At 37.8% G+C, this 13,709-nt stretch overlaps 1 protein-coding gene and 1 pseudogene across 1 annotated transcript in view; one reads left to right on the top strand and one right to left on the bottom strand.

Moving 5' to 3' along the window:
* Ispd (isoprenoid synthase domain containing) overlaps positions 1-13,709 on the top strand; it is a 342,357-nt gene that overhangs the window by 126,807 nt on the left and 201,841 nt on the right. The gene's annotated exons all lie outside the window — the stretch shown is intronic.
* Positions 10,407-11,610, bottom strand: LOC101586045 (annotated as a pseudogene).

The raw sequence follows: 13,709 nt of genomic DNA, 5'->3' as shown, positions 1-13,709 counted from the left end.
TTTTTTTACATAGTGGTTAAAAATTACACTGGTAGCAAAGCCATTGAGTTCTCAAATGCAGCTGAAGCTCTGACTGAGAGGAATAAAATAAAATCACATGTGAATAAATGTGGCTTCATATTAATGAGATTTGAGAGGACTTAATTTATCTTCTGAAGTATATGGAGACTTTAGTGCTTTAATTTCACAGTGAGCCTTAAAGATTTTAACTTAAAATAGTTATTTTAAGTGCAAAGTCATTTTGAAACATTTGAATCAAGTTAAAAAGATGAACACCATAAGGTCAGGTTTTCTTCGTCTGGAACTGAACTGTGTTCTGCCTCTGTGCTGTGTCCCCAGCAGGCTTTTCTTGTTCCAGGCGCAGTGACTGCACCGTTGATGTTATTAACCATATGTCATTTGGACAATGCAAAGTGACAGCTAGGATTTACTTAGAAAGCTTATTTTTTGATGTTTCTGTTGCTTTTGACTGATGCTTAATTTCCCACATTTTCTCATTAATATCCCAGCTTCTTTGTACATAATGGTTTTTGTTCCTTACTCTCTTGAAAATAGTGCTGTGATTGTATCTTACGTGAGTGTGTAAGAACATTTGCGTCAAGCTTTAATTAGGGAGAACCGGAAGGCTGCAAAATGACTTAAAAAGACTTTGGTTTCCTTGCAATTTATTGTTAAGATGTGAATTGGAAAGTCAAATGTTCAGGTCAAGAGGAGAGAAAGTAAAGTTCGCTTGTCTGTTTAGTCTTACCATGTTCTTAATTGTCATCAGTAAAATGATCATTTGAGCATGGACAAGTGAATCAGGAATTTTCACAATTTCAAAGGTCTCAATGCATTATTAAATAACCAGCTAAGTATGACTTGATAGCAGACAAAAGCCAGTCACTTGCTCTTCATTCTGACATAGGTGGTTAAAAAAACCCAAGTGTGGTATTGATGTTCAAAGCAATACTACAAAACTTTTGTAAATACTCTGATGAGTCAATAACCTTAGAGAATTATATTTCTTTCAAAGTTATTTTTATCAGCTGAGAAAGATTATACAAGAAAGGCAAAAAAAAAAAGGTCTGGTCATTCACTTAGAAAACAGTAATATATATATATATATATGGGGATTATGCATAAGTACATGTACAGGAGACAGAATATTACATGCCTGCTCCTTATTTTGAATTTTAAAGTAGGAAATTTAATTCTGTATTCTGTGATTCACTTAAAAATGTGATTGTGATCTCAGAATATAAAACATCTTTAGCAAATCTGCCTTCATGGGCTTGCCCTTCTGTTGAAGCATGGATGACCCCATGGCCTCTGCGTGTTCTCCTGTGGCTCTCTGGCCAGTTTCTATTTCCTGCCCGTGTTGCCCACTTGGCTCATAGCCATGGCCTGTTGGCTGCCTTCTGTTTACTGCCCACCTTTGCCCTTCCTGCACTGATAGCTTTCTCTTTACGGTGTTCAGAGAACCTGTAAGCCTCTTGCTATACTTGAAGCTGAGGTGAGGGCAGCAAGGCTCCGTAGTGGTGATTCTGTCCAGTATCACAACAGTAAAGTCTCTGAGGGGTGGAAAATAGAGCCTAAGGTTGTGTTTTGATTCAGTGGACTGGTCTGGTGAATGCAGGCACTGCCTTCACTTTGGAGAGGTGAGAGCAAGGCTATGCACCCTTGAGACCTGCTGCGACCACACCCTGGAGCAGCCTCTCCTGGGCTACACACCATAGACAGAGTGTAGCTAATGTATGCAAGTAGTAAGACTGCCGATTTTTCTTTATTATATTGTTTAAATAAAGAGGGCAACTTTAACATATAACTAGTGTCGTGTTTGCCCTCCGTTAGTGCGTCACTATCTGCTTCTCTGGAAGTGGTTATAATTCATGGAGAGTTAGTTCTCCAGGTGCTCATGAGAAAGTTTTGATGCAGTTTGCTTTTTGCATGCTTCACCCTTGAAAGTAGTTGTTCACAAATGTATACACTTGCCAGGCAACAGTGTCATGATCTAAGACATGATTTTTAAAAGCAGGGTATTCTCTGAGGAGATAGGTCTTATAAAAGCCTACGAATGAGACATGATGAAAGTTTTCTTTGAGTTGATTCTCTGATTGAAACTTTACACATTCCATTTAGAAATTTGCAGCCATGTATTTATGTTGACTAAAAAAAAAAATCAACAAATATAACAAAACTTTGACAATTTATTCAGAAATCTTAAAATGTTTCTCAAATTTGTATCTCCTTTTTTACTTTTTATTTTTTATTTTTATTGTTTTTAGCAGAACCGGATATTGAACTCAGGCCCTTACACTTGCCAGGGAGGGCTTATTCCACTGAGCTATCTCCCCGCGCCCCTCCCCCCTTTTTGGTGGTACCAGGCATCAAACTCAATACCTTGCACTTCCTGGGCAAGCACTTATTCTACTGAGCTATCTCCCTAGCCCCTCAAATTTGTATCTTCTAAGAGAATTTATATTATGGAATAATGTAACAAGGCTAAGTTTGTTGCGGTATTTTACATGTATGCTTACTAACAATCAAAACCTGTCTTCACAGGCACATGTACATGCAGATATGTTGGGGTGCCGTGACTGGTCACTGGCATGGTTTTTCGCCAAGTCACATGAGCACATGCAGTGTCTGATGCTCCTGGGCTTCCTTTTCACTTTCTGTGTTTGTGGACGCAGGATGCAGAGAAGTCTGCACTGTAATTTCCCCTCCGCAGTGTCCTATTGTTCCTTGTGCAGTTGGTGTTTGAACACTGCATAATTATGTCATAAAAATATTGCTAAAAATTACATAATCTTAAAATATTTACACCCTAGTGAGGGCTCATGCAGCCCAGGACCCCATGGGTCGAATACTCCTAGGTGAGAGCTTGACAAATCCTTGCAGAGATGACTACTTTCAGATTTGGTAGTTTTTGTTCACCTCAGTGAACACAAAACCTTTGATTTGAGAAGTCAGTACAGTGCAGTGAGAAGTCTGGTGGGAGAATATCATGGTGTTAGAGGATTTCAAGAAAATTAAGGACTGACTTAAAGGGTTTTTGCCTGCTTGCTTATACAACTAACGTAATATTGTGTTTAATATGTCTAAAGGAAGTTTTAAAGGATTAGTATGCTGCCAATTTTGTCCTGTTTCATAAAAACTGAGATTTATATGCTATAATTCGTATTGTGTATGAAGGAGTTTAGTTATAGTAACACTGGATTTTGAGCATTTCTGAAATAGCATTGTGTATAAGCTCATATTGCTATGCCAACAAAAAGTGTTGAAATTTTAGATTGCAAACGACATTGTATCAGGGATGGAAAGCCTTAAAGAAATTCCATGTACTCAGAACATATTTGGAATAAAAGAGAATTTTAAAGGGAGGTGTGGTATATTTCCAAGATTGGTATTCAGGATATTGAACTAGGTGTTCTGTGATGTACCCTGCAGGGCAGATGGTTGGAACCCTGATAATGTTCCTCCCTCTCTGCCACTATTCACTTCTTGAAGAACAAGGGGAGAAGTGTCCTCTGCCTGAGTCCGTAGATCTCCCGTCAGCTGAGCGCAGTAATTGTTGAACTGATGGGCCCTGCACAAAAGAGCAACTACCATTCCAAGAAGTTGTCTCCTCCAATTAACATCTGCCTGTGCTTCAATGGCTATGATTTGATTTGGTACTTGAACAGAGTCCTTTCTCACACACTGTAGACCAGTGAATTAGTCAAGACTTCTGGTTCAATATTCCTAAGCATCTGATTTAGAGCACTCTTGGGGAGTATTCTTAGCGTAAAATTGATTAATATAATTACACAAATGAGAGTGTGTTTTTGAAATTTAAATGCTTGAACAGCCTTTATTGTCTTGGTATGAGATGGCTAGCATTCTGTTAGATAAACAGTTGTGAAATACAAGGTTATGGTATGTGACCAGAGAGACATGTAATAGGTACTTTGAGTCTGTCATGTTCTATTTACCTATAGTGCTACTGATTATAAGAAATATTTTATATATTAATAAGGTATTTGGCATTTGAACTGTTTTATTTTTATTTTGAAACTCTTTTATATTAAATCAACTATGTTTAGATGGATTTTCATCTCACTTGTTTATGTATCTTTGAAGAAGATTTGAGTAGGGCTCCATTTTTACATAAGGTGGACCAAATACTTATTTCTCCCATCAAATGATGATGTAGAACTTGGAAAGAATACATGGACCAGGCATTTGACCATTGGAAGTAAATAGTAATGTAAAAGGACTAGATTTGACATACTGCCTTTAGCATTTTGTTTCCCTAGATTTGGAACAGCATCAAAACTAGAAATACATATCAGACTAGACAGAGCTACAAGAGATGTCTGCTGTCTGATTTTGAGAAAGACGTTTCACTCTTTTCCTTTTTTCATACTCTGATATTTTATTCCAAGCCAAATCACAGAAGCAATGGTACTAACAGTTGTAGCGGGTGAGGCTCAGTGGAGCTGGAAATCCTGAGAGAAGAAAACGTTTCCTTTTGTTCTAAGTTGATATGGTCAGCAGTTGGGGGTGGGGGTAGACACCATTACTTTTTCTTCTTTCTGCTTTCCTGATGCTTGGGTCTGGACACAAGTCTAGTCATTGGAGGCCAGGAAGATGGCTCAGTGGTGTAAGCACCTGCTTGGCAAATACAAGGTAATGAGTTCGATTCCAGGTAAAGAAAAAAAGTATAGTCATTGAAAAAGTGAAGCGAGTACTGTAAACCTAGCACTTTCTGGTAGGAGTGTGGAATGACAATGTACTAGGGAGAAAGAAAGACAGGAGAGAATGTGGTAGGAGAGGATGAAAGGTCAGAAGCTCCATTGCGAAATTCTAGCACACACTTGAGCTAGTTGATTTAACCCTGAGCAAGGGCTTTAAGAACTAAACTAAGGGATGGACCAGGTCTCAATTTGTCCACTGAGAAGTTGACTCAAATGGTGCTGTGAAACTGTAAAAATGGAATTGTGTTCATAAATGTGTCAAAAGATAATTAAAATTGAGGCCTGAGAGACATTGAGTTGAATCATTGCTGAAACAATACCACATGAAATCAGACCCCAAGATTCACAGCAGAATATAATAGTGCTTTAACATACAGAACATAATCCTAAAATCAGGAAAATCTGAACAAACATCAGAGAAAGAAATCAATATATGATCTTGCCAAACTGGCACACATAAGAAATTATTTGGAAACTATATTAAAGCATGGATGGTAAAAGTAATTCCTGTGAAATGAAAAATGGAAGAATCTCAAATGAATAGAAAACACAAGGAAGTAAATGGCAATTTTGTAGCTGAAAAAAAAAAGTCCAAATTAAGAAAAAAGTCTTTCTGGATGGTATCAATAATAGAACGGAGAAAACAAGAGTGGTAGTGAAGTCAGAATGTCTATCAGAACAATAGAACAAAGATAGATCTCAGAAGGACAGGAAAAAGGGGAAAGTATAAGAGAAATCTTCAGGCTGGGGAGATGGCTCAGTGGAATGAGTGCTTCCCTGGCAAGTGCAAGGGCCTGAGTTCAATCCCTGGCTCTAAAAAAAAAAAAAAAAGCTTGAGTTATGTGTGAAAACTCCCAAATTTGGCAGAGCATACAGACCTACCAATCCAAGAAGCTTAGTCAACTTCAGCATGATAATCCAAAAGAAGTCCCAGTTCAGATGCTTATTAATCAAGCTGCTAAAAACTGTCAACACACCAAAAAGTCTGAAAGTAGCCTAAGAGAAAAGATATATTATGCACAGGGGAAAAGGTGTTTGAATGACTGTAGATTTCTCAACATAAACTATAAAGCCCAGAATAAAGCAGAAGAAGGTTTGTAAAGTTCTACCAACATGCTCTTAACCTGGCATTCTATATCTAGCTGCTAAAATTATTTTAATGTAAGTAAAATTTTTCTTGGATGAAGGGAAACTAAGAGTTCATTACCAGCAGACATACTCTACAAGAATGACTGAAGGAAGCACTTCACAGAGGAAATGCCAGAGGGAAGGAGGAGCATTAGGAATTAAAGAGCAGCAGAACTGACAGATACCTGGCTGACTAGATACATAAAATTTTCTTTAACTTTTAAACCTGTTTGACAGTTAAAAAACACAGATTACATTTTCTAAGGGAGATTTCTTATGAGAGGTAGCAACATCTCTATGCATAGCAACATAAAGAGACCCTAAATCCTAACCCTATCCTTTACCGTGCAACCCATGGCATAAGTGAATTATACTATGGACAATGTCTTCCTTCCATTTGGTGTGGGGAAGTATTTTATGTGAATTATAGAAAGTTGACTATGAATATCATAAATTCTAGAAAAAAGAAAAATAAAACACTAGAAATGATGAAAACACTAAAATCAATTGAAAGAAAACTATACTGAGATTATTACATGCAGAGAGAGAGATAGTAACACCACAGCAAGCCCAAAGATGCCAGGAATGGTGAGTCACGCCTGTAATCCCAGCACTTGAGAGCTGGGGCTTAGGATCACTGTGAGTTCAAGGCCAGTGTGAACTGCATAGCGAGATATTGTCTCAGAACATAAAAAGAAAAAACCAAAAGAAGGTGAAAGAGAAGCAAAAGAAAACAAAAATAACTTATATCCAAACACAGAAGTTACCATGAGTGCAAATTGTTCCAGCAGCAAACCGTTTAAAAGAAAAATATTTTTGTCATACTATTATATGACCCAATTATAGTCTTCTCAGGCCTCCCCTTCAGCAGTATACAGATTTGTTAAAGGCTAGTGGAGAAGATGAAAACATGCCCCACTTATGCCATTCATAAAAGATGGCACTGCTTGTGTTGTTAGCCAAGGAGAGCAGCAGAGGAGAGCTACGCTGCAATGACACAGGTATCCCGTCGTGCAAGCCAGTGTCTTAGTCCATTTGCACTGTGGTATTAGAACATTGCAGAGTGAAGAGTTTATGAAGAATGGAATTTCCTTCTCTCATGTTCTGGAAGCTGAGAAGGTCCAGGCGTAGCATCTGCTGGGGCCTGTTTCGCATGCTCTCATGGAGAAAGATAGTAAGGCAAGAGGATAATCATTGAGTCTCTGTGGTACAAGAGCAAGTGATAAAGAGTTTCAGACAAATTTGACAAAGTCTAATTCTTTGCTTTAGTTGTCTATACTTTTGGTGTTGGGTCTAAAAAGTCCCTACTAACTCCAGTGCTAATGAAGTTTTGTACTAACTTCTCTGTCAAAATCACAAAGGCCAGAAGAACATGCTAGGATGTATTTTAAGATATGAAAGGTACAATAGATATAGTAAAATGGGAAGAAACTGAGCAAAAGGAATAAGCACTTTAGTTGAGGAAAAGGAGAAAAGAAAAGAAAAAAAAAAGGAAGGGAAAAATAATCATGTTATGTGCATACACAGGATAGCTAAGATGACTGTACTACTAATTTCTACTGGGTTTTTTTGAAAGTATCCATTAATGCTTAAAATTTGTACTTTGACCAATTTTACATGCTTCTATCTGATAATCTGAGCAACTACATTGAAGACAACAGTGTGTAATGTATCAACCACTGTTCAATGCATATCACCTTGTCTTTTTTTCTGAAATTGTATATCATTTCTAATGTCTTACCTTTTATTTTTCTATTATCTTTAAAATAAATTTTTAAAAAAGATACAATTGTCAGTCTAGATTATAGTACCCATCATATCTGTCTTCAGAATTAAAAGGGAAATACAGATCTACCAGGAAATTCATGATCTTTAAACCAGCATTACAGGTGATTCTTCACGGAATCCTACATACAGAAGAAGAACAGATACACTAGTGACAATTATGAAAGAATCTAATGCTAGAAAAATGACAAAATTGCAGAAAATTTTTCATTCCTTTCTATTAGAATTTTGAATATAAATGGTCTTATTTCATGCGATTGAAATATGAAAGCAAGTAGTATATCTATACGTCCATTCAACAATGCATGCTGTCAGACAAAATCAAAAGAAATGAGGCCAGTACATATTGGTAAAGGAAAAAATACTAAGAACATATCATTGTAAATACATGTGCATTGAAAATTGGTGTACTTAATAGTGTAATATAGATAATACTCAATATAAAGTGACATATCATTCTCAACAGACAGAGTAGGAGACACCAGTACCCTGCTCCTACCAATAGGTCAATCATCCAAATAAAAATCATCAGAGAAAATTCAGAGTTAAAGTATACCTCATATCAAATGGAAATCTGCAAAATATTCTATTCAACAACTACAAAATGCACAGTGGTTTGAGCAGCTCATGAAATGATCTCCAAAATAGGTTACACTTTCAGCCAAACTAAAGGAAAAATACACAGAATCAGTGCAGAACTGGTTCTTTGAAAAAAAAAAAAACAAAAAACAAAATTGCTATTCCCACAGCCAAATTAACCAAAGGAAAAAGAAGTGAAAAACCAACAATTAGAAACAAAAAGGGGATGTTACAACAGATACCACTGAAGTCTAGAGGATCATGAGTGACTTTTTTCTTTTTAGGTTTTTTTTTTTTCTCATTAAACTTTGTTTTAATGGGCTTCAAAATTCTGTGACAGATTTTTGCTCAAGTTGTTTCCATTAAAAAGTATTGATTTTAAAAACTAATAACTTAAAAATTGCCACACACACACACAAAATATGGTGCACAAAACATTCTCCTTTCCTTCTGAAGGTTTTACGATGCATTGGTATCATTGGTTAGTCTTTCACAATGAAGCTTAAATGGCCAATTGGGAGAAACGGTTCTAAGACAGGTCTTCAACCACTGAGTAAGACTAGGGTGTCAGGTGTCAGGGATTTAGCCTTCTGAGCTTTTTGGGCAGACCCGGTGACCTTGCCAGCTCCAGCAGCCTTCTTGTTCACAACTTTGATGGCACCCACAGCAACTGCTGTCTCATATCATGAACAGCAAAACAACCCAAAGGTGGGTAGTCAGAGAAACTCTTGACACACATGGGCTTGCCTGGAACCATGTCAACAATGGCAGCATCACCAGATTTCAAAAACTTGGGTCTATCTTCCAGCTTCTTATCAGAATGGCAATCAGTCTTTTCTTTCAGTTCAGCAAACTTGCAAGCAATGTGAGCTATGTGACAATCCAGGGCAGGGCATAGCTAGCACTGATCAGGCTGGGATGGTTCAGGATAATCACCTGAGCAGTGAAACCGGGTGCATCCATTGGTAGGTCATTGTCCCCAGGAAGAGCTTCACTCAAAGCATCATGGTATATTTCAACAGACTTGACTTCAGTTGTGACATTGACTGGAGCAAAGGTGACCATCAAAAACATGATTACAGGCACATTTCAGGCTGACTGTGCTGTCCCTGGTTGTTGCTGCTGGTGTTGGTGAATTCGAAACTGGTATCTCCAAGAATAGGCAGACCCGTGAGCATGCCCTTCTGGCTTACACACTGGGTGTGAAACAACTAATTGTTGGTGTTAACAAAATGGATCCCAGAGAGCCACCCTATAGCCAGAAGAGATATGAGGAAATTGTTAAGGAAGTCAGCACCTACATTAAGAAAATCAGCTACAACCCTGACACTGCAGCTTTTGTGCCAATTTCTGGTTGGAATGGTGACAACATGCTGGAACTAAGTGCTAACATGCTTTGGTTCAAAGGACAGAATGTCACTTGTAAGGATGGCAGTGCCAATGGAACCACACTGCTTGAAGCTTTGGATTGTATCCTTCTACTCATTTGCCCAACTGACAAGCCTTTTGGCTGCCCCTCCAGGATGTCTACAAAACTGGTGGTATTGGCACTATCCCTTGGGCGGAGTAGAGACTGGTGTTCTCAAACCCGGCATAGTGGTCTTTTTGAGTTTTAATGTATGATGTTTTATTTACAATTGCAAAGGCAAAGAAGAGTAGGGAAACACAGGGCACTGTAGCTGATCTCGTTGGGTTTGTGTCCATTTCAGACATTCATTGAATTGTCCAAAGATATACGATACTGAAAATACAGTGACAGTTTCCTTTATAAAGCACAGTGATCTCATTCTAGGCTGTCTTTACACCATATAAATACCAAAGAAAGGAAGTCACTCTTTGAAAGCTGCATCATATGAAGGGTCTTTTCAGTGATTTAGTTGTTGATATTAACATGTGCCAGTGAGACCCAAAAGCTGGAAATGCAGTTACACTTCCCACATGAGTGGACAGTTGCAACAATCTTTTTCTACAGTGAACATTGTATTTCAATTTATCATGAACTACTATGAACTTACTATGAGATGTTGCCAAAGTTGGAAGGGAACACTCAGGGAAAATATTCCTTTTTTGCAGGAGAAGGAGCCCTCCAAAATTAGCATTGATTGATTCTGTTGATTCTAGGTGAACTAAATGCGTGTAGTCAGCTTTAGGTCATGCTGAGCTGACTTAATCGTTTGCTTGTATTGTTTGATGTCATTCTTCTAAATCAAGTATGTTTAATTCTTCTAATCCATCCATGTCTTCCCCAGTGAAAAGATTTTCGTCCACAGAACAGCCTCACTGGCTCTGTTTTCCTGTCCATCCACTTTGCTGTACTCTTCCAAATCATTGCATTCACCATTTTCAGGCCAATCTCCTGAAGCTTTACTTAGTTTCCTTGTTGTCTGAAGCATATGTGCGGAATCTTCCAAGACTGTGCAGTAATGTTGGTCTTATCCAGCTCTCTCAGGAAGTACAGGCTTACATTGATGTCATGTATACTCATGGAATCATCCACTTTGTCACCACCTTTTTCCTCAGTGTAGCTTGTGTCATCGGCTTCCTTCTCATCATGTAGTTCAGGGCAGAGTTCAAGCACTGTGTGACCATTGATCAGCAGTGCCTTCCCTGCTTCCCAGTCAGCCTTCCTTCTTTCTGCATCTTCTTCACATTTATCAGTCTTTTCTTGTCTTTTTGCAAGGAAAAATTACAGAGTGATATCTGTAACATTTGGACCTAGGGCAGAAGACTCTCTGTCAGTGAGACCTAATGCAATTTCATCTTCTTTCTGTTCTTTCTTTTTTCAACACAAATCCAGGAAAAAGTACATGTTAGTACATACAATTATCACCCCCTCCAGGGCACACCCTAAAGCAGCTGTACTTGTTACTTTCAGTAGCTTCAAGGAACTGCTTGCAGAATGTTTGAGTTTTCAGTTTTTTTTCTTTTTCTTGTTCATTACCTCTTTGAGCTGTTTCTCAAGCCAATTATCCAGTGTATCTTTTTCAAGTTCTTCATCTCTTGCATCAATGTAAATGCTTCGTTTTTTACATTTTCTTTCCAAAGTCATGTCATGAGAGAACTTGTCCTTGCTTGAAGAAGGCATACATTACAGACTTGGTGTCTGCACCTTTACTTATTTTTTGAGCAGCAACTACAGGTTTGAATAACTTGTTTAGCTCCTGCAATTCTTTTTTTTCTGGACCTCTTACTTCACTAACTTTTCAGCTTCATTTTGGCTACCTGAGACAGAGTTTTGTTGACCAAATTTAACCTGATGAGTGATGGCTTTCATGAACTTCTGTTGCTTTACTCTGGTCTTATTCTTTAGATTGAAAGTTGTGTCCTCACTAATCTTCTTCTTTCTCTGCTCTAAGTTTTTGCTGCCCCTGGCCTGAGCCTGTTAATTGGGGAGCATTGGAGAGAGAGATGACACCAGCCAGACTAAGGACAGATAGATACCGTAGGGAAATTTGGCATCACAATCATGAGTGACTATTTTTAAAACTTATATTCTAATAGCTTAGAAAATAGAGAATAAATGGGTATATTTCTGAGCACAATGAGCTATAGAAATTTAACAAAGAGGATATTAAAAGCTTGAACAGATCAATAAGAAGTAATAAGAGTGAAGCAATAATAAAAAGCCTCCCAACAATTGGACTTCCTGGTAAAGGCCCTCATTATTACATGAAATAGGAGAGGAAGGAATGGTTCCAAACTCATCCTACAAGGCCAGCTTTACCCCAGTACCAACACTGGACAAGGATGCAGCAACAGCAATTACAAAACTATAAACCAACATCCTTGATAAACACAGATGCAAACAGTTTTAATAAAATACTTGCAAATGAAATTCAGTAGTACATTAAAAGAATCTCTCATCATGATCGAGGTGCTTTTATTCCCAGGACACAAGACTATTTCAACATATGCAAGTCAATAAATGCGATCCATTACATAAATTAAATCAAAGATAAAGGTTACATAATCATCTCAGTTGGCACAGAAAAGCCCTTTTTTTGCTCATTGTTGGTGGGTTTCTTATTTTTTATTTTTATTTATTTTTCCATAATTTTATTGAGAAACAAATAGCAATGAGACAGTTTCAAATCGAATTGGTAGGACAGATCTAATAATTAACACATTGCATATTGCCTTTCTAGTGGCTGTTTGTTGTACAAGATGCAGACATGACGTCCTATCCACAAACACTACCAGAACAAATCCCTCCATTCCCTGAACCAAGAGAATGCAGCTACACATCCATCCTAACCATTTTGAATACACAGATACAAAATGGTCATTCATCTGTATCCCCTCTTTTTGTTTAGTTCCATCATTTAAATATTATAGGTGTGTGAACTCACCAAAATATTCCAAAATAGTCCAATAGACCATAATAGTATTGGGTCTTCCATTTGACTGGCAATGTCAGAAGTTGTTGACCTGAGTCCCCTACAGCTCAACATAACAACATGGCTTTATTTCTTATACTTTGTTTTTATACTTTTCTGCTGGATGGTTAAGACCAAGATAAAGTAAGATCCATGTAACTAGAATTGTAGCTTTTGGATCTGATAAGGTCAGTCAAATCCCCTCATGATTTATCCTGAGACCCTGTACCTCAGATTGTAGATCCTTTGTCAGTTTCAGCCATGTGGATGAGACACAGCCATTGCCTGGCCAATTTGCTCTCTGTGAAAGCCTGAGAGAATGTTTTCTTTCCATGTGACTCTCCCTATGCACACTACACATCATTGATGACCTTCCTCTTTGGCCCCATAATCTCCTTGATCAGAAAATTTGGGACACAACTGAGTTACATGATGCTGAAGTACAAGTTTTCATACGTCCTGAGTCTTAACTGAACTAGGAAGGCTAGGGCCAAAATGTTGGTTTTCCTTGTGGCCCTCCTTTTTCTCTGATTTTTGGTCTGCAAACTTAGGTTGTTAATCCTCTAGAAGAGAAGCTTATGGTTATTACCATATAACCTAGGCTGTTGAGTTTAGCCACACTATCTGTCTGAACATTAAACATCTTAGGCATAACATGGAACAAGTATTTTTCATAAAGTGTTGATATGTTAAACTTTAAGTCCCTACAGAATATGATAAAAAATTAAAATATATTTAAATAATAGGAATAAAGAATTATATATGTTTACACATAAGTCCAGAAATCCAACCATATACAACATTGTAGCAGGACAGTTCTGCAACACTCCTTTTCCTGTCTCCTGCCTTCATTCACCACCCCATTCCTTTTTAATCAATCAACTACCTGAGAGGCAGCACAGCAGCAACTGGCATGTCATGACAAACAGCATGTATTCAGAAGACCAGAATGACAGGCTCTTCAAGCATGAACCTACTATTACAAATTGCCATCTTCAGTGCAGTTGCTTAGTTCACAGGTGTCAGTATATATAGTTAGTCAGGGTGAGAATCCTTCCAATTAACTGCTAGATTCGAAAATCTTCTGAAGATTCTGAGGATCATTGCCTTGCTCATTTTG

The sequence above is a fragment of the Octodon degus genome, unplaced genomic scaffold, assembly GCF_000260255.1.
Source record: "Octodon degus isolate 3935 unplaced genomic scaffold, OctDeg1.0 scaffold00015, whole genome shotgun sequence".
Lineage (NCBI taxonomy): Eukaryota > Metazoa > Chordata > Mammalia > Rodentia > Octodontidae > Octodon > Octodon degus.
This window is presented reverse-complemented; position numbering and strand designations above follow the sequence as displayed.